General features: G+C 32.2%; 1 protein-coding gene and 1 long non-coding RNA gene across 2 annotated transcripts in view; both read left to right on the top strand.

The window, feature by feature from the left end:
- LOC134258261 (uncharacterized) overlaps positions 1 to 23,497 on the top strand; it is a 43,012-nt gene that overhangs the window by 6,663 nt on the left and 12,852 nt on the right. The window lies entirely within an intron of this gene.
- LOC134258260 (uncharacterized) lies at positions 13,279 to 15,765 on the top strand. Its single transcript, XR_009990128.1, has 3 exons — positions 13,279 to 13,612; positions 14,195 to 14,271; positions 15,587 to 15,765. It is a non-coding gene; the product is annotated as an uncharacterized LOC134258260 (long non-coding RNA).

Raw genomic sequence — 23,497 nt, 5'->3', positions numbered from 1 at the left:
TCCATCTTATTATATGCAGATGATATCGCTTTGATAGCCAAGTCTCCAGAAGATTTACAAAGTATGTTAGATAAACTACATAGTTGGTGTAGACGTTGGAGAGTACTTATAAACACTAATACATCTAAGTGTGTACATTTTAATAAAACTAAGTCAAGGGCAGCCAATTTTGAATTCACTATTGGACTAAATAAGTTAGAAACAGTTGAAAATTATAAGTATTAGGTATAACATTTACGCACACTGGTAATTTCATGAAAAATGCAGAAAATATTGCTAAAGCAGGGGGACGTGCACTAGGGAAAATTATATCTTCGATTCATAGTAATAAAGATTTAAGGTTTAATGCTTATGAAAAACTATTCTACTCTTGTGTCATACCTGTTTTGGATTATGCATCCAGTGTCTGGGGTTACAAAAGATTCCAGCCTATAGTTAATATATTCAGAACAGAGCTATTCGTTATTTTATTGGGGTTCACCGTTTTGCTCCTACATTGGGGATTTATGGAGACACTGGATGGATTCCAAGTCAATACAGACGTTGGATAAATGTAATCAGATATTGGAATAGAGTTTTATCCTTTAGCAATGATCGTATTACAAGAATTGTTTTTGAAGTTGATTACAATAAGTGTAAGAATAACTGGTGCAGTGATTTGAAAGATATATTACACCAACTAGAGTTGGATTACTATTTCGAGTCAAAGCTTATAGTAGATATAAATATGGTTCAATCAAAAATATACAATTATTACTCAAACCTTTGGAACAATGAGATTTTAAGCATTCCCAAACTGCGGACTTATGTTAATTTTAAAACAATGTTTGGTAGGGAAAATTATGTTGCACTTGATATGCCTAAATGTTTACGTTCAATTTTAGCACAATTTAGATGTGGCACTTTACCTTTACGAATAGAAACCGGTAGAAATCATGGTGAATCTGTTGAGGATCGAATTTGCACACTTTGTTTTAGAAATAATGTAGAAGACGAAATTCATTTTTTACTGCATTGTCCTTATTCTCTGAATATCGATCAAAACTTTTTGAAAACACTGGCATTAATCAAATGGGGTGGTCAGATATGGATTCATATGTGTACTTATTTCAAATTATCCTAGACAGGTGACAAAGTACTTGTACTTTTCATTTATGCGAAGACATGTTCAGAAAATAATAATGTATTTCAATTTCATTTTCATCTACCAATAATCCTTATAACAGACACTACCAATCTTACCATACAAAATGTATAGATATATATTTATCACAATTATGTTTATTTTTCATGCACTTTTTTGTTATTCTCTTAACGTTGTGCTCCTTATTTTCTTTATATATTGTATTTCAATTTTGTGTTTAAAGTGGCATAAAGGCCCAATGGGCCGGGTGTTGATTGTTATTTTATACAGTCTGTAAACAAAAGAATTTAATTGTACACATGTCACTATAAATAAATAAATTACTTACTTGCATGTTGTTAGAAACTTCTTTTGACAGGAGAGTAAACCATTTTTTGTCTTCAGTGCAAAAGAGTCAGCAAAAGGAAATAACTCTTGGTCAATTTTCATGAAAAGTGATGATTTCAGGCGAATGGAAAACAACATTTAACTGATTTACCCACCTCAAATCTTTTTGTATCTTTTAGATCTAAGTTCTATCTTACTGAAAAAACCTTTTTCATAAGTTGAAATTGCCTGCAAAAATTTCTGTGCACGTGAAGAAATAGGTACCTTTGTAATCATTTTATGACAATCTTCGTGTAAATTGATCTGTATTATATTAAAAACCTTGAGTTAAATTGAATAAAATTTACATGCCAAGAAACTTTGATTAGTTAGCTATAAAATGAGACCCATGTTACGTTCTCAACTTTTCTATGTTTAGGAAGCATGGAATTATTTTGCATGGTGATGACAATTAGGTCATTTTCGCCATGGCAAAATATTTCAAGGCCGTTGCTATGGAAACCAAGGAAGCACTGTCCAAAATTTACCCACCTATAGTCTTTATATAGGACACTCTTTAATATTATATTACAGAGAACTGATGTTAATTACTCAAAAACACACACTGTGTGGATTGGATCCAAAAATACAGTGATGAGGTTTTAATCCCAAATTACCAACTTAATTGGGGAACAACTAGTAGATTTACCTTGCTAGGATAAGATTTTGATGTTGACTTATAAAAAGTGCCTGAAATAAATTACCAACCGAAGCTAGTGCAAATCAAATCCATTCTTAGTCAGTGGGGAAAAAGATTTGTAACACCAATAGGAAAACTTACTGTTGTAAAGACTTTGGCTTTACCGATATTAAATCATTTACTTATATCAATCCCTATTCCATATAATGCTTATTGTAAAAAATTAGAAAAACTCTTCTTTTCATTCTTATGGAATAATTCAACACACAGAGTTAAGAAAGATGTCATTATCAAAAGCTATGAATATGGAGGACTGAAAATGATAAATTTATATTCTTTCATTGCTTCAGTGAAATTATTTTGAATTAGACATCTGGTTTATACAAATAAAGGGTGAGAAAATTTCATAAAAAATATGAACATGTATAAATTTATACATCCTGTGGAATTGAATACATCACTCAACTTACAAAAAACTTAAAAAAATAAATTCTGGATTGATGTGTTCAAATCCTGGATTGATTTGGATAAAATTTGTAGTAATTTTGATGTAAATGTGGACTGTTCATTGTTTTATAACCCTAATATACATATTGGAGGGAAAACCTTTTATAGTAAAAAACTTTTTGACAATAATATTAGATATATTAATGATATCATTGGAGTAGACGGTACTTTTTATAGTGTTATATGCATGGGGGTTGGACTTTATAATTTTGCATATTAATTACAATGACAGGCTGGTTATGGAGTGTTGTTTTTAGTGATGTAAAGTAGCATTCAGTTGTAAATTTATTAGAAACGTTTTATTGTTCATGTTATTTTATTTACCATTTTATTGTCCCCCGCTTTCGCGAAAGCGAGGGGGACATTAAATCTCATTCGTCTGTCCGTCTGTCCGTCTGTCTGTCCGTCAGTCTGTCCGTCCGTCACAAAAACTTTAACCTTGCCCATAATTTCTGATTTAGTGGAGCAATAATTTTCAAATTTCATATGTGTATTCCTTGTGATAAGACCTTTCTTTGGGTACCACCAAATTTGACCTTTTGACCTTGACCTTGGAGTTTCAACTACTTTTACTAAAAAAATTCCAAACTTTTACTTTGGCCATAACTTTTGAATGATAGGTACTAGGACTTTCATATTTCACATATTTATTTTTTGTGACAAGACCTTTCAATGAATACCAACAACTTTGACCTTTTGACCTTGACCTTGGAAATTTACGTACTTATGAAAAAACTATATCCTTGACCATAATTTTTGAACGGTAAGGGCTACGACTTTTATACTTCACATATTTTATTCTTGTAAGAAGACCTTTCATTCTATACCAAGAACTTTGACCTTTTGACCTTGGAGTTTTAACTACTTTTTACAAATTATAACTTTGGTCTCAACTTTTGAACGGTAGATACAAGGACTTTTATATTTCACACATGTATTCTTTGAGGCAACACCTTTCATTGGATACCAACAACTTTCACCTTTTGACCTTGACCTTGGAGTTTTAACTACTTTTTAAAAATTATAACCTTGGTCACAACTTTTGAACGGTAGATACAAGGACTTTTATATTTCACACATGTATTCTTTGAGGCAACACCTTACATTGGATACCAACAACTTTGACCTTTGGACCTTGACCTTGGAGATTTACGTACTTCTGAAAAAACTTTAACCTTGACCATAACTTTTAAACGGTAAGGGCTAGGGCTTTCGTACTTCACGTATGTAATCCTTGTGAGAAGACCTTTCATTGCATGCCAAGAACTTTGACCCTTTGACCTTGACCTTGGAGTTTTAACTACTTTTTAAAAACGTTAACCTTGGTCACAACTTTTGAACGGTAGAAACTAGGACTTTCATATTTTAAATATATGTATTCTTTATGACAAGACCTTTCATTGGATACCAAAAATTTGACCTATTGACCTTGACCCTAAAAATGATATCTTGCCCACAAAGATACCGAAAGCGGGGGACCACAATTCTTTGAATTTGCTTGTTGTTTACTTAAATTATTGATGCAATACACATTGCACTTCGACATTGTTATGTAAACAAATGCTGTTTTTGTGTTACTAGACGATCTAGTGAGATATTGTTGAACAGACAGTAAGGGACAGTTATACTGAGATGTTGTATGTTAGTTTCTCATCATTATCTACCATATTACAACTGTAATTTACTTTCTTATTTCAACATTATCACATGTGTTGTAAATTGGGCGCTTGCCATCTTTCTTTCGAAGGAAGTAGTCATGTGACATAAACATTGTTGTTTTACAATTGATGCGATCGAAATAACACTGTCCGTGTCATCAGATATTCATAATTGATACTTAAATGTTATTTTATTGCAGATTTGTCATTTAATTATGTTTAATTTGACGAAATGTTTTGGAACTTGAATGTGTAGCGTAATACTTATGTGTATGCATTATTGTTCGGTATTACTATGCCATGGATTGTGTGTGTCCGTTTTATTACAGATTGTTTGTTGAACTTATTTTTATTATGCATATCGAATAGAATTTATAGCTCCCACGTTACATGTAGAAAGGACATTTTTAGCGATGTTATTTTCTTTGTATTAAACAAAATGTATGTAAAGTAGTTCTGAGAGGCTCCAGAAAGGACAATTATTCATTGGTTCTTGTGATCACGTGACCATTATAGAAGGTTATATATAAGAGCAGCGTACATTAAGTAGCGTATAATTTCTCCACCGCACGGACACTGCAATCCAATGTATTTTATTAGGCCAGAGATGTTAAGCTAGGACTTTATATACTCATAGATGTACTGACTGTTTTGTTATGTTTCATTGAAGTCTTTATTAAATGAAATATTTGAAACGAGAAATGGAACTTAGTTATGATTTACAAGGAAGTGAAGTAAATTATTTAGGGTGTTTAAATACATGCAATGGGCTGAGGATGCCCCCCCCCCTTTTATATGTGGACGGATGTCATGAGTAGTCCTGATAAAATTTAATAAACTGAATTTACACAGGATGGAAACATTGTAAGCTGATTAGCATTTGACAGGGTGCTGAGGAAGCTTACAATAGTTATGAATACTTTGCAATGCTTATCCAGATGTAAAGATGTTATATATGGTATAAAAATGAAGAGTTTCGCTATTGTAGTTTTCACACAATAAAACTATAGTCGGCCCCCTTAATTAAAAGTACGCATAAGTCATTATCTTTTTTGATATTTTCATGTACTGATAAATCTATCTATGCAATGTTTTTTACCATATGTGCAACTTGAAAAAATTAGTTGAAAGGCCTACCTACTTTGAAGGAGATAAAAAGGAATTCTCTATAAAAACCTTTGTTGGATAGAAGTACTGTCAAAGACAAATGCATTTCTAAAAAAAATTTGCTTCCTTGGAACTCCGTTTTCTAGCTTCTTTAAAGGTAAGAATTTAAATGCAATTATAAAATAAAAAAACACATTTGTAAAGATTTTTTTTTTGGAAATATCACATTAGTTCCTAAATATCATTTTAAAAAAATGGTTAAGGTTAATTTACCAGTAAGAATACGTGAACCAAATCCTGCTACAAAATTGCATTTCTAGTGTAGTGTATGCTCAACTAATTTGACTTTTGAATTTAGACAATTCTAGATAAAATTTAATTGCTAAGAAAGATGATTTTAGCTCTGTACGATATGTACCTACTTCAAGATCCATTTTCATGATTTAGGATTAAAAAAAACAAATAAAATTAAAATAAAAAAATATAACTAATTCTTTACAGTTATTAACACTGGAAAATTCTTCCCAATTATGGCGATATTTGAGAAATCGATGGTTACAGCGACCCTTTTTGCAATCGTAGCGCTAGTCCATGGCAACATTTTAAATGGAAACACAACGAGTGGGGTGCAAAAGATAGTAGTACAGACCACTGAAAACAGACAGCTAAGTCAACATACAAATGGACCAAACCTTCTACCATTAAGGAACCAAATGACATAATCAACGAATATTTTCAGGATTCTCGCCAGTATTTCGGGCGAGGTTACAGAACAGCACAGCTATTAACACGTACCAGCCTGTATCACGAGAAATACCACCATCCCCTATTTCGATTTGATTATTTTTTAAATAAATCTTTTTTGTTAAGTAGCTTATTTATTTTAGAATATATAAACATGTTCTATAGTCTGAAAAATGTGTCCTTAATTGAACGTGTTGGTATAAGAAACTAGATTTGATGGTTTGAAAAACACCAGACAAGAGAAGGTAATCACACGTTTAATTTTCAATTGTAAATGAGTTTTAGGCAAAGGGTACCCTGATCAGCCTATAATGATGATAGATAAATTATAAATTATAAAATTTACGAATTAAAAAAAAATTCATGTGGTAATATTCTTATTTCCTTACATTTTTTAAAACATCCATTGTGTTTTTGTGAAGCCAAATACACATGTATCAGAGTACATGTACACGAACATAAACGGAAACGGGTGGATGAAGGATGTAAAAGATGTGACATATCAGCAGGGAATTTATAAAAGCATTCAATATTAAAATATATCAGATTCTTGGAAATGTTTCAATGGCAAGGCTAAAATAAATTCTGAATAAAGTTCAACTCATTTTTATTTATACACGTAGGTTAAAGTATCAACATCTGTAATAATAACACTGAAGAAGAAATGTAATACAGAAATATATCTGTATTTTACGATCTACGAGTATATGAATAGCATTGTTTTTTGTTCTATTGTTATATTTTACTTCAATTTGTTGAATGTAGTCAACAAAACAAAAGAATCTTATTGGGGAACTGTGAACGAAATTTATTCTATCGCCCACCTCATTTTTCAAAAGACATCTCTGAATGAATTTTATTTGGATCAGAAGTCAAGATTACTCTATAATTCTGGTAAAAGGTGTTTCCGATATGGAATTCGTTGGTAATGTTTTTTGTTTTTATTTTCATTGTAAATTTCTGTTTTGGCCTTGTGTTTTGCAAACAGCTTTTCATAACAGTTTGCTTTTGGTGGCAGCTTTTTGTTTTGACAACTTTGTGGTTTATATACTTTTTATTTGTCAAAATATTTTTGCCAAAGTAATGTTTGTTTGCAACAGGGGAGATACCGTTGCCAAATTTATTGTTCTTTGTACTCAGGAAATATCCCGGTGATCTCCCCTTAACTTTATTACCGGCCGCCAGGAGGCGGTCGGTTAGTTGATATGAAAGTTTTAAGTCGTAGTCTCGTTCAACCAGACCCTCGGCTGTCTCCGTAAATCTCCGACCACCCAGAGGGTCTGGTAAAGATACGTGATATCGATTGTAACGCCAAAGCGAGGCTTACCGAAATTCTGGTAAAGTTTTTGATTGGCTGAAAAGAACACACCTACAAGATTTAAACAAATACGTGATAAATCAGCAGAAAAATAACTTAAAGATGTAAAAGTTATGTTTCTAAAAGTTACAACCGTTAGAGAGGAATTGTTTACGGTAATGCCAACCAGCTATAGGTAAGTGTGTTTTATTATGTCTTGCAAATATTCTGTACGAAAGCAAAAGTGAAAGTAGTGTAGCCTTACCTGTGTATTACACATTCTTTCGATTGATATTGTAATTTCTCGTTTGGTATCCCTAATTAAAGACCAGTTTATTAATATAAAGTCACAATCAAGCAGAAGAAACGTATATAACGTTTGCTTACAAAAAGGATTTTTAAAATGAAAACAAGATAGCGCCCTCTGACGGTTACAAACGCTTACGTGATTCTTTACCAGACTCTCTGCTGGTCGGAGTTCACGGAGACAGCCGAGCGTCTGGTTGAACGAGACTATTAAGTCGTAGTCTCGTTCAACCAGACGCTTTCTGGTAAAGAATCACGTAAGCGTTTGTAACCGTCAGAGGGCGCTATCTTGTTTTCATTTTAAAAATCCTTTTTGTAAGCAAACGTTATATACGTTTCTTCTGCTTGATTGTGACTTTATATTAATAAACTGGTCTTTAATTAGGGATACCAAACGAGAAATTACAATTCACGAAAGAATGTGTAATTAAGGCTACACTACTTTCACTTTTGCTTTCGTACAGAATATTTGCAAGACATAATAAAACACACTCTATAGCTGGTTGGCATTACCGTAAACAATTCCTCTCTAACGGTTGTAACTTTTAGAAACATAACTTTTACATCTTTAAGTTATTTTTCTGCTGATTTATCACGTATTTGTTTAAATCTTGTAGGTGTGTTCTTTTCAGCCAATCAAAAACTTTACCAGAATTTCGGTAAGCCTCGCTTTGGCGTTACAATCGATATCACGTATCTTTACCAGACCCTCTGGGTGGTCGGAGATTTACGGAGACAGCCGAGGGTCTGGTTGAACGAGACTATTTAAGTCGCCGTGCGTTTCTGCGGAATTGGAACAATTTGAATAAAAATATTTAAAAACATTCATATTTAATTTATAGAATATTAAGCAAAGATATTCTAAATGTTTAACAAAAAGCACAATTAACATAACATAAAAAATTTATAAATAATTGGGTAAATATTTCATCCAATCCTGATTGCCAAACTCTGACATTACTGAAGTGCGGAGAAAATAAGCACGAAGTGTCTTATGTAGGCATAGTCTAAAACAAAGACCACATTGTATATCAACAATTTTACTTTCTCTTTTCAAACAGCCTAGACAGGATTTGTTGTACTTATTTTAAAATGCCGTGTATATCTATACATTTCTTATGGAAAATTTTTAAAAATTTGATGAAATATTGATTTCTTAAAGGCACAGAATCGTACGACAATTTTGTCCATGATGAGACAAGGATAAAGCGCGTTTTTACAATGTGCCAAGCATTTTCCCGCCACATCTCAACACCAAGACTGAAAGAGAAGAAATGAAGTGGTGGATCTAGATGCATTTGGGGGGTTGTTAAAGACCCAATTTTTTTACTGTACGGTTACCTGAGGAGGGGGAGTGGTCGAAGTAACAGTGGTGTTATTTACCTGGAGACCCCCAATACCCAAGATGTCAAAAATCTTTGTATACGTAGCATTACACAGGAAGTCTGTGTTTGGTAATCGGAGTCATCATTACGTGTTTTGTGTCTGGTTTTGAGTGAAACTACGTAAAATAATTATTTTAATATGAAATTTATTTGTAAACTTAACACATTCATCGTAATCATGGTAATGTTTTGAAGGAAAAAAAGTAAGATGAATGTTCGATTTATCGTTTTAGAAAATGTTTTCCTTACATGTATTAAAAAATAATCACGAGTAAAAACTACAAATCAATAATATTTATCATTTTTAACCTTCAATAAAAGAAATCACTTGTTTAAAAAGGTCTGAATATTGAAATAAAAAAATTATTAATCCACCTATCCGTCGTGCATGTGAACATGCATTTCCCGCGATCGGATTGTTTTTTTTCCCCCTGGCCAACAATGTTGTCCAAAATATTCCACATTTTTGATTCTTCGTGTGAAAACAAAATTTTATTGTTAGAAAGATTTCTTTTCAGAATCCATCACTATTAATTATCTTCACATTTTCATTACGTTGTACAGACGCGAGGAAATTCGAGCATTAATTCTGACATCAATTTCGGTGCAACATCGTGCGGATTGTAGCCATAGTACAAAATTAAAACTATGCTATGCCGTTTATTAGTGCTGAATATTTTTCTTATATCCCATTTCTTAAAAAATATTTTAAATCGTCGGACTTCCAATTACGGCAAATAGAGCCGGTTTCTGTGCATGGACGCGGTCTTTTTTCTACAGATAAATTGGACGATATAACACTTACAAGTAACAAACAGCAGTGAAGATAGAAAAGAAATATTTTATAATTTCAATGTTTTAATAATCTACTTTCAGTTATTTTTTTAAATAAAATTCAAACATATTGGAGTTTTCTAACCCGCGTGTATACTACGCGGGTACATGAAAGAGTTTGACGCGTGACCAGGTAATTGTTTTCAAAACATGGCAAACTCAGATCATCAGGAAGCACAGGTAGCTGACCTGTCAATCAAATCAGAAGCTATTGTTTTTTTTATGATTGACAGGCGGTAAATTTTTGATCTTGAATCAGATAGATTCTGGGGGCGTTAACATAGAATTGGGTGTTTAACATCCTCTAAGAGAGTCCCACATATTTCATATTTGTTCCGTTTAAATTAAAGTAAAACTATATAGCTAAGTTTAAACTTTAGTTTTGTACTTTTATGTAATAATTTTTTAAACATCAAACTTCCATCAGAGTTCGTTTATACGAAACTGAGTGCAGAGACGCAGAGGTCTACCGGTATATGGACAGCTTGCTTACACATATAATATTGTACCAATCTCTCACCAGAGGGCGCGCTCCGCTCCGTGTTGGAGCGGAGCGTAGACAACGCCCTCTGGTGAGAGATTGAATATTGTACGTGCAATATGCATGAAGAAAATCGGCAATGTCGCATGCAAGTATTTCATGTCACGAGGATATTTTAACAGATAAATATAAAAACTTTTAAAAAACAGATCACACAAATTTCAGTTTTGAATTACTTTATCAAAGGAAGAATTAATTGGTTTGTGGCCGATTTTTGACGCTTGCGTCAATATGTTTCTTGTCTGTGTTATATACTTATTGTCATTTAATAAATGACAATTCTCACTCAGTTTACATTGTTTGTTATATTTCAACGATTGCGGTAGTCTAGCCAGATCACTAGGGTTACATAAAAGGTGTTTCCGATATGGAATTCGTTGGTAATGTTTTTTGTTTTTATTTTTATTGTAAATTTTCTTTTTGAAAAGTGCATGTACATGTTAATTGTTTATCCTCTTGAAAATTAGATTTTAGACATGGATGTTTTGAGTAAATCAACTCAAATTGTTTCTTCCTTGATTACCTAAATATACATAAATGTCGTGTTTCTACAGTAACTGTATTCCTACATGTTAAGGTAAAATAAGCTATATGTAGAATATTTCGATATTATCTTCTAGAGGAAATTTAAGAAAATATTAGAGTACAGTTCTGTATTATTACAAAACCGTGGCTCGTAATATGCACACACGTTTGATTGCTGGTGAACGTAAAATTAATTTCATGTTCACGAAGATAATTTTTTTTCTCTTTTTTTGATAAATCTTATTAGCATTTTTAATTTAAATAGAGATGAGATCTGTGTAATCACGATTTTGATTATGACCAAATTAATTTAATTGCCACTCTCAAGGCTTTACGAATTGATATATCCGTCATTGGAAAAGAAGAAAAGAACACTGTAATTCTGGTAAAACGTGTTACCGATATGGAATTCGGTGGTAATGTTTTTTTTCATTGCTTAATTTTTTTTTTGAAGAGTGCATGTGCATTGTTTTCCCCTTTGAAAAATTGATTTTAAACATGGGTGTTTTGAGTAAATCAGCTCAAACAAATATTATCCTCAATAAACAAATACTAGTAATTACAAACAATTCTTATCCCTCATCCTTCTTTGATATCCGTATGCTAGAGCAGAAGAATGAACTGGCAAAGGTGTCTCAACCTCGTACAAATTAATGGGTTAAAAACATTTATTAAACTAAATAATTATACTAAACATAATTAATTTTCACAAGAGATGTATCTTTGACGTTGTTGTTTGTGATCTGCAAATGAGTTATATTATTGTGAATAAATGTTTGAACTAAAAAAATGTTTATCGTTTTATTCTACTTTTGCTAAAAAGTAATTTAATCGAAACACATCTCTGGAAGTTGAAACACGTACTTCAATTGTATTACATGTAGTCAAACTGAAGTAGTTAAGGTCATACACAACGTAGTTTGATCAATTTTTGGAGCTCATCCCTGGAGTTGAAGAGTTCCACTAAATGAAGGACCTGTGTGCAATACTTTAATGTCTATATATGGATTTGTACACCTCTTCTACAACAAACTTTGATGGAAAAAAAAATCTGAAAATTATGTTTTGTAATTTTTGTATATTTTTCTTTGAATAGTGCAAAAAATTTCATTATTTGATATCGTCCAAAAAAAAAAACCTGGTAGTGCATGCCGATTTTTTGTCTATTAACATCTGATATCGCTAAAATCTTAAATTAAGAATATCTTGAAAATTTATCAGTAGATAAGGTACCTTGCGTATGTCCTTAAAGAGCCATAGCCCGACACGGCCTAAACAAAAAATTAAAAAGAAATCACCTGTTTCCATTTATAAATACATTTACATGCGCTGTTTCAATTCAAGATCAAATTAAGAGCGTGTCTCAGAGAAAAACATGCAAAATCTGAAAAATCGTCCGGGAGGGTCTACAAAACTTTTCATTTTATCATATATTTTTAAGGTCTAGGTTGTCTGAGGATCTAAAATTTAAATTTAGAAAGTGTGCCACGTTTCTATTTTTAGTAACAGCCCTGTTTCTATATTTAGCAAAAATTGGCATAAAATAGTACGTGCAAATATGAAAGTTTGAGACCTTGCAAAATCAATTGAAAAATTTTTGCAATGCCAGATATTTATTATATCATCAACACATATATGTCAAAGATGAAAAAAATATATTTTTCACAATGATTACATCTATATATATTCTATGATCGAGCCACGAGTAAGGCTAAATTTAGAACTTTAGATTTATTATCCTTGTTTAGTGCAATGGTACAGCTTAAATGGAGAAAATAATTTGATCTAATAATGTGCTTTATAATAATTTATTTATGTTCAATCAAATATAAAAAATTCACTGATGGCTTTTAATAGGACATATAACAAATAATTGGTGGAAATGATGACCTTACGATGTTAGCCAAGCTCTCCATTTGTATCTTAAAATTGTTCAAATGTAATGAATATTTCTTCAATTGATGATTAATAATTTTATTTTAGTGTAAATAAATGCTGAGAACGACAATCAAAATTAAAACTTCATGAAAGTTTAAATTATTCACCAAAATTGATAAAGAAAGAGTGTTATTTGTTTGTTGAAGAGTTATCTCCCGTAGTGGAACTCTCCATACAAAAAAGGGGGAAAATGATATTGCAACATGGCAGGGGCAGAAGAACAATGTGATTTTCAGTAATTTTTCAAACATTTCAAGCAGTGATGGCCCAATAAATTCATTTATAAGCATATACTAAGGATCTGTCAAACCATTTGCGTTTACTCAAATCTCTGAACATACCCTAGCTTGGTTGTATGGAAAATTTATGACGTACCAGAGGCGATCGTTTTGCTGCATTCTGTAGGTCTATAGAAATGGTATTTTTTCCATTGACACTACTAGCACATTAAAATTATAAGTATGTCAAAGACAATCAAGGATTAAAATGACAAAGAACTAAGTCAAAATGCTGCCGTCCCGATCAAAAGGAAGAAAGCAAAAGCAGACCGATGGGCTACCACTACCTTTTGTAAAGAATACTGGTTGAAAATGAGGGAGACAATATACCAGTTGGATCAGGTAGGACAAATAATTTTCAGTTGGAAGTTGAAATAATGAATGTATTTGTTCTCTATTTTACAAGTGATTGTGATAGGGGAGGAGGACAGGTGGTATAAACTCGGCTCAGATTAAACAATTGTTTGATCTTTTTTTTTTAGAAGTACATGTAATACAAGTTCTAAAAAATTGAAGAATTGTGCAAGCAGTGTGCTTCTCATAGGCAGTAATGAGTTCAGACCAAGGAGTATACCAGTGGTTTTAGAAGAGGAAATAGGTATATTTTAATACGTGCAAGGACAATTTTTTTAATTTAGTTGATCACACAAATATTTCATCACTATAATTACATAAAGATTTATACAAAATTAAATTGAGTGCCTATATTTTGAAAATCAAGAATATTGATAAAAAATCATAAAAATATACTGCCACTTATAAAGTTTGTACTGAAAATTTTAGCATGTACATGTACTATATAGACAGTATATGATTGCTAGTACACCTGGTGTATTATAGAGGTTTTAAACATCTCCCATATATTTTATAATTCCTCTCTTAAATTAAAAATTATTTACAATTGATTAAAATTCTTTCTTATAGCAACAGTTGTCCATGTGCTGCAGTATTTATTGGATCCAACCAAATCAGAAGAGAAAACCCTGAAGCAAATTCATATGGTAAAGTGTAGGGCTAGAAAATTAATAATTATATTTTTCACTTGTCACTTAGGCTATCACCTTGATTTTTTAATAACTCAGTACTCTTATTATCCCACTGGGCCAGTTGATTTTAAAAGAACTGGCCAGAATGCATAACTATAATTTATAGTACATGTAATACCTGTTTATATTATGATACTTTGTAATAGTGCAACATACATGTAACAAAACAAACCAAAAGTCTCTGTTGAGACTGTAGCTCTATTGGTTTGTACTTATAACAAACAGACAAAGGAAGAAAAAAGTAGCAGAGTGGTCTTGAAACTTTACAAGTGCAATAAATAGAATAATGATTTTTGATAAAGCCTCTTTTTGTGGCAAGATTGCCATAAAACCACAACTGTAGGAGCTGCTTTTATAAAAATTTTACAAAATTTTCAATTTAAGTTACTGTGACAAAATCATTCATCAATATTAAAAAACAAAAATAACAATTATGTTTCTCTTTGTAGTCTACTTGCATGCCACATTATATTATAATCAGACTAAAACTGTGTTTAGAATAGTCTTCTGAAAGTATTTCACAGAAATTTCTATTTTTTATTAACCATGGCAACACTGTTCATCAAAATAAAAGAAAAAACCCATACATTATCTTCTAATTTGTAATTTAACCGTTTACAAAAGTCACATGTCATGACATATGATATATTGGGATTGTGGTAGGTAAACATGGTTAAGTCAAGGTAAAGTTTTTTTTTCAAAAGAGGTCAGTTATCAAATTTATTCTAAAAGCACTGGGGCACTTTTTTCATGATGCAGTACAAGATCAATGAAGTACTTAAAGTGGTTTGTTTTCCAACAACATATTTATTCATCCTATCATTGATTGAATGTATATATTGTTTATCGTCTTTCTCGAGAATTTTTCACTCATATGGAGACGTCACCATTTGCCGGTGAAGGGCTTCAAATTTAGACCTATACTCGGCACTCAGGGCCATTGAGCAGTGAGGGTTCTTTATCGTGCCAGCGCCTACCGTGACACGGGACCTACGTTTTTAAGGTCATATCCGAAAGACCAATGACTTTCACTTCTGATGTTGAGCACTTGGTGAAGGAACAGTCATTACCTATTTTTACATCTTAGGTTTGACGTGGCGCCGGGAACGAGAATCGAACCCGGACCTCCCGATCATGAAGGGAACGCTCTACCACTAGGCTACCATAAACGGTCCTATTATAAAAAGTACACTTAATAATTAGTCTTTGAATAAATCTTCACCTTCATCTAAAGTAAATTGCTTATGGTGCATTTTAATTCATATTATAGGTAAAACAGGGTTTTCTAAGAGAGGAGGATCACAGGAGTGGAACTGTTTCATTTACCCAACACCTTGAGCTGACTGATCAAGGGAAATATGAAGCAGTTTACAGATGAAAGTCCTGCTGGAAGCACAGAGATTAATACTGAACAATACATGTATTACCTCTGTCCGGACTCATCATAACAGAAAGTATTTTCAAAATGTTGCAATCACGAAAATCTGGGAGTTGGAAATCAGTTTTACAGAAATTCAAGATCAAGTAGGAACACTGCAGCAAATTTATATGCTACAAAATGTGAAAGCATTAGAGAGTCTCAAAATTTATTGATACAAACAGTCAAATCAGGTAGAGTTGATGATGGAGTCCAGAGAGAGCCAACAGGCGAAAGCATGGGTTTGGCACTGGAGAGCCGAAGAAAGCAATACAATTCTCCAAGAAAGAAAAGGACTACTTGTGCATGATATGCGAAGAATGTGACAGAACAGGAAAATGCCCCGATAGTGTCTCATTGGCAGATGAGCTGAAGAAAGTAACTGATAAAAATGGTGAAAGACTTTTTAAGAAAGATAAATGGCTAAATATTTCACAAGTAAGAGGATATATTGCCTCATATGTTTGTCAATAAAATCTAAGAGTGTCTCTGTACCTCCCTCTGTAAAAAATCAATTGTTGTCTGAAAAAAATATTGATATGTGGGGATTTTGATTTTATTTTGCAGTTGTTGAAGTGTTGAGTAATAATTAAGCATATAAATTTTATATTTCATGATAATCATAAATTTGTGGGTCTCTCCATGCCCCCAAAACATTGAAAATTAACCCCCCCCCCAAAAAAAAATTAGAACCTTGGAAATTAAAGGTTCCAATATACTTAACCATGGAATTGATTTTGACATTCTTACATTATAATCAAAAGTTTCATGTTCATTAAAATGTTAGAATTCTGATTGTTACAGTATTTTCAGTTTGATGGGATATAACATGATCAAAATAAGTTTTTTTAAATTTATAAACTCTGTTGCCTACATCACAATATGACTTCTATCAAAGAATGTATCAATCATTATAAAAGTAATTAGTTCCCAATACAGTGTATTGAGTGTAACATGTTTTGGAATCAACAGAGAATGAAATCAACTACAGTAACTGTAAACATGAATTCATTTTAAGTGTCTTTACTGTAACCAACATTATGTACATGAAGTTCATGTATTACATACCATATATTGTAGAATAAGAGATCACAATGCTAATTTTGACCTTTATGCACTTGGTTTAATGAATTCTATTTTAGGAGAGCTATCATATTCAAAAGATGTTGAAAAATAATCAAACTTATTAATTTTTACAGAAGTTTGGTTTTGTTTACTTAAAACATTTACAACAATATTGTTTTCCTTACATTTTAAGTTTAAGAGATGAAAGGGGATTCATAATATTGTGTGTAACACCCCCCCCACCCCTTTCTAATGGATTATTTTGATTTATAGATGTGTTATCTATTGAACTGTAATTAATATGTTTAATTTTTAAAATACAGATATGAATGTTACCACAGAAACATTTTTTTTAATGTTTTGAAAAGTTTTGAAGTATTTTATGTATAACACTTTAAGTATTTTTGATACCTTGAGTGTGAAAAATTAACTTACTTTGACATTCAATGAATACTAAAGTTTAAATTTGCCATCAGCAATTTTTTCATATTTTGTTCACATAATCATCCTTCACAATAAGCAGTAAAATTTATTAGATTAAAATTTCCATTTTGGCAGTAAGTGTTATTTCAATTTATTAGAAAATTGACATTTTTTCAAAAATATGGAACATTGCCAATTTTATGACCTTTTTGCACTTAAACAAAATGGATGTCAGTCATTTTTACTATGCACTTAAGAAGTACTAACCTGTGTTCTTTTATTTCAAAATTAAATATTTTGATAATAATGAGAGTTGCAGTTTTAATTCTTCTCCAAATATGACTAAAAAGTATAAAATATGACCTGAGTTTTCATTGCATAAGAGCTACTTTTAGTAACAGGTCATATAAGGTATACCGGTATGATTGGCACAATAAAAATTTGTCCAATTTCCATTCATGCATACTACATTTAGCTTGCAAAATTTGAAGGCAATTGGAGAACCTTGCTACTGGACCATTTTGCATGTTTTTCTCTGAGTCACGCTCTTAAACTACATGTTTGTAATCATTTGTGGACCAGGGGCCCGTTTCACAAAACCTACGTAGGACTAATTATATAACTTAGGAAATAACTTTTTCCTAAGTTCATTACTTATCTGACCCACTAACCTCGTCTAATCTTAGGATATTCCTAAGTTTTGTCGTAACTTTAGGACAGGTAAATCGATGACTTAGGAAGAAACTAAACATTGCGGCTTCATATCCAAGACTTCTTATGAAGAGAATGTGTTTCGGGAAAGAAAATCCAATGGACCACTAGTATATGGATGATTGTGTCCTCTCCAGGTTAAAACTGCTTTACTTTGCACGTAAATACTACGATTTCAATAATTGGCAAACATGTGTCAAAATTAGTCCAAGGTATACAATGTCCATTCACAAAACTGGAGCTTGCGAAATAGATGGTACACATGCTGAAATTATTCCCTATTATTTGAAGAGCACAACTTTCTAAACAAAAATCCATTATTATACATTCATGTATACATTATGTTTTTATCTACATGTACAGAATAAAGCAAGCAGCTATGACTTTAGGTCAATAGAATAGTTTAGGACTGTTTTTTCCGAGAAACTTTCAAGGTGTAATGTCGTATTATAAATCTCTGAAATTATTTATATTATAAAACATAATAAAGAAAAACATAAGAAAGGTGCACAGAGAAAAAAAATTCACGATCACTATATTTAATTAATTTAATTTTTAGAGTAATTGACCCAGTCCCTGGTAAATACACTGTGTTATCAAACAAAGAGAGAATAAAATGAGAAAAATATATACAAATGTATACTTTTTTATTCTAATCCTTCAAATGTGCTTATTTTCCATGACCATGATGACCACTGTGAAGGTGCTCCGTGGCTATGAACAGCTGACAAAGAGAAACAGAAGATTATCATTGCATTGAGTTTTTTTCTTCTTGAATAAAGATGAAGAGTAAGAGAAATATCTTTTATATAGTGAAAGTGCAGTATTGATTTCAAATAAAATATCTAGATACTGTGAGCTTAAAACACAAACTCACACAAACTAAAGGGGAAGTAAAACCTTTTTCAATGTTCATTTTTTTCTATGAAACTTACTTTAACCCAGTAATCCACGAATTCGGTACTTGTAACTTGGCCATCATCTGCAAAATGGAACGTGTTCTCTTTTATGAAAGTCTCCTTTAACAATGTATTTTATAATTTTTTTAATGTTGACTTTTTACTGAAATAAAATCAAGGCAAAAACAAGCAAAATCGGAATTCCTGATATTGATTATTCTATTAAAAAATCTTTGACTTTTGTCATTTTTCCTCATGATTTGTCTATCATTTGTCATGTTAGGAATATTTTAAGCAAATAATGCCTCGATTTTGCTAAAGAATAGATAATTCTACGACAAAATATTTTGAAGAAATCAAATCCTTTGAATATTTTTTTTCTAATAGGAAGGTATAGATTTTTAAGAGATTAACTTGAAATTACATAACTTTCTAAACTTACTGTCAGCATCGAGTTTGGCGTAATACATGTCAAAATCATGATGATCAAGATGGTGGTCACCAGAAACATCATAATCATCGTAGAGCGCATGTGCAAAGTCATGGAGTTCTGGGGTTGTGGTTGTTACGTAGTTTGTATACTCACGGCGAGAAACTCGACCATCCCCTGTTTAGATAAAATTTATTTCTAAAATAAATCTTTATAATTTTGTTAAGTAGCTTATTTATTTTTAAATATATATACATGTACTATAGTCTGAAAAATTGTTCTTAATAGAACGTGTTGGTATCAGGAACTAGATTAGATCGTTTGAAAAACATCAGACAAGAGAAGGTCCAATTTGGTAATAGCTCTTTTGGCTATAACAAATTTCAAACACATCCGACATTCATTGCTTACCATTTGCGTCATACTTTTGAAACTCTCGATCTAGTTCCTGACGTGAAAAGATGCCATCATGGTTGAAGTCGGACCCATGGAAAAGTAGAAAAGCAGAGTCGTCGTATGGACGAAAGTCCAACCTGGAAAAACATGGATAAGTTGTACGTTAATTTAATCGATTCATAGGCTGTTGGTGGCGTAACAAGTGATATGACCTACAAAAGCTAATCTCAATAATTTTCAAGTCTTTTGAAAATAATTGAGCATGTTGTAGTTTTTAATATTAAGTGGAAGGGTTAACTTAGAGGCAAAGGAAATAATACTGAAAATCATTTTTTCGTTTTTTTTTCGTAATTATGCAAAATTCTGCTAAAATGTTGTTCTTACCTAAACTATTTCAAAACTATATTTAACAAAAATTATAAAGAATTCGTTAAATAAAAAATTCCAAAGAACTTTTGGACAATTTGAAATCACAAGATTTTACCAAAATCAACAGCTTAAAAACTTAAGACTTTTCAACTTTATAAACAACCAAAGTCCAGGCTTTTTGATATCAGTAACAGCTACTTTTTCAATAAAAATGGAACTCGTGAATTTACTTACTTTATACTTTAAAAAATTATTTTTAAAACACATTCTGGTTACACATACAACAATCTAATTAAAATTAGATGTTAGATCCGCTCGCGTACTCGCTACACTAACACCTAACAACATCCCATAAAGGGTCACGCCAGAGATCAAATTCGGAACGGCTCTAGACTTATTCGCTTCAACAAATATACGATTATTTTGCCAGCGACGATTTGATTGGTTGATAGAATTTGAACTCTGACGTGACCTTCAATGGGATGTTGTTAGATGTTAGTGTAGCAAGTATGCGAGCGGATCTAACATCTAGTTTTAATTAGATTGCACATACAAGTACTCTGAAGTTAACATCAAAAAGATGCTTTAGTTTCTGATTGACAATATCTATGTGGTTTTTGGAGACCTGTTCTTCCAACAATCCATTGGAATTTTCATGGGTACCAATTGCGCTCCGTTATTAGCAGACCTATTTTTGTATTCATACGAAGCAGAATTTGTGCAAAATCGTATGCATGAAAAGAATACACTTGCTGTGGCCTTCAACTCGACATTTAGATATATCTTGACGAATTGTCAATTGACAATGGTAATTTCCATCCCTATGTTGATACGATATATCCTGGTGAGCTTGAGATAAAAGATACCACAGTCTGACACATCTGTTTCATACTTGGATATTTTACTTGAAAAAGACCTTAATGGTGATCTAACAAGCAAGCTCTATGATAAACGTGATGACGTTTTACTTTTCTATCGGCAACCTTTCCTTACTTATCACTTGCATATGAAATGTTTATTTCTCAGTTGATTCGATATGCAAGAGCATGCTCTACGTATGAACAATTTCTAAAACGAGGTAAATTATTGACAAACAAGTTGATGAAACAAGAATATTAGCAGTCTCATTTGAAGTCATCATTTTGTTAGTCCTGTGGTCGACACAATGACCTTGTCAGCAAATACAATAATTCATTATTGAGTCAATTTTGCTTCAATCAACGCGTATAAAAAGTTCTTTCATAGCAAATATGAACAACAGAAGTTTATAAATGTTCTATTTTTCTGTCATTGAAATAGTTAATTACAAATTTGCAGCTTATATTGATTTAACTATAAAATCATTTAATTTTTCAGATTTCAAAAATTCAAATGCATTAACCAGTAATGCAAGATTTGGAAATAATAGTAGTATTTTCATTTAATATTAAAAACAATACACAAGTTTTTGAATTGAAAACATAATATGAAATCTACAATAAAGATACAATTATTAACAATAGTGAATACTTTGATCTTTCGTAAAGTTAACTATATATATTTTTATTAAGGCAACCAAGGTAAAGTACAAATATATAAGAATGAACATGACTTCAGGACACGTTCTTCGCCTACGATAGCACGACCTGATAAGACAACTACATACAACCTATCGTGATTTAAATTTGATAAGTATAACATAACAGCGGTGGAAGACTTAATTTTACCAGTGCAATTTGGTCAATTATCCAGTACAATTCGTTCAATTATCCGGTACTATTTGATCAATTATCCAGTACAATTTGATCAATTATCCTGTACAATTTAATCAATTATCCAGAACAATTTGGTCAACTATCCAGTACACTTTATCCAGTACAATTTGGTCAATGTTACAGTATAATTTGATTAATTATTTTGTACAAGTTGGTCAATTCTCAGTTTATTTGATAGAAAAACAGCCATTTTCCTCTTAACAGAGTGTCGATTTTAATTTAGTAGTGGTTTGCTAGTATTACGTCTTATATGAATTTATAGTTAGTTACATTCTTTTACTTTCTGTTTTGTTACTTTGAGTCATCATTGTTAGAATTTCTGTATTGGTACATGAATACTTTCTGTATTTGATACAAGAATCATTGAATCTTTATTTAGACTTGCTGTATTGTAACAATTACCATCTAAACTAATCCATTTACCCCACTGTATTATTCAAGTATTGCAGTATGAAAACTTCATGCATATTGCTAAATAAATCATTCTATTTAAACACCATCTAACTGTATTGATACCTTATTCTTTTGAATAATTACCCTATCCCATTGCATTGTTATTAAACTTTTACTAATCTGTACATTAAGACAGGGATTATATCGTTACATTATTTCACTATGTTGTTAACTGACACAATAAAATTATATTGTTATATGAATCACTGAATTTCGCCTGTTTGGAAGTGTATTAGTGCATTACTTTTATTTTATTGTTTACATTATCTTACTGTACGAGGCAGTGACATTTACTCTCTGTATTACTATATTAACTTAATTTATCGTTACATTCTCTTACTGTTTTGTTATAATGAAACTACATCTTTACATGGGAGAGCGTCTGCTCTAGAGTCGCGAAGTAAGGAGTCAATCCTTACGTCGAGGGTTCGAATCCCACTGCGGGACGTGGAGACCGGTCCTTCGGATGAGACCGTATAAACCGAGGCCCCGTGTCGCAGTAGGTGCTGGCACGAAAAAGATCCCTCACTGCTCAAAGGCCCTGAGTGCCTAGCATAGGACAAAATTTGTAGCCCTCCACCGGCAAGTGGTGGCGTCTCCATATGATAGAAAAATTCTCGAGAGGGACGTTAAACAACATACAATCAATCAATCAATCTTTACATGGGCCGTCATATTGCTAGTTTAGCAGTACTAGTGTCTTGTTACATAACCTTACTTACTTACTTACTTACTTATGCCTGCTACCCCTTTTGGGGCATAGGCCGCTAACAAGATTCCTCCAGGCCCCTCTATCCTGGGCAATATTTTCTACCTCCTTCCAGTTCTTCCCCATTCTCTTGACGTCTGCCTCCAAGTCTCTCCGCCAGGTGTTCTTTGGCCTCCCTCTCTTATGTTTTCCTTGGGGGTTCCAGGATAGGGCTTGCCTTGTGATGTTCATATGTGGCTTGCGTAGAGTATGCCCTATCCACCTCCATCTTCTCTGTATTATTTCAGTTTCTATTGGGGCTTGGTTGGTTCTTTGCCACAGATTGATGTTACTTATTTTGTCGGACCATCTAATCTGGAGGATGCGTCTCAGACAAGAGTTGACAAATGTCTGGATCCTGTTTATTGTGGCAACAGTCATCCTCCATGTCCCAGAAACATATAGAAGCACGGCCTTGACATTGGTGTTAAAAATCCTAACTTTAGTGCTTGTTGTTATTCCCTTGGACTTCCAGATATTTCCAAGTTGCAGGAATGCTACTCTTGCCTTTCCTAT

The sequence above is a fragment of the Saccostrea cucullata genome, unplaced genomic scaffold (assembly GCF_032062105.1).
Source record: "Saccostrea cucullata isolate Sc308-1 unplaced genomic scaffold, CSIRO_AGI_Scuc_v1 ctg1028, whole genome shotgun sequence".
NCBI classification, from domain to species: domain Eukaryota; kingdom Metazoa; phylum Mollusca; class Bivalvia; order Ostreida; family Ostreidae; genus Saccostrea; species Saccostrea cuccullata.
This window is presented reverse-complemented; position numbering and strand designations above follow the sequence as displayed.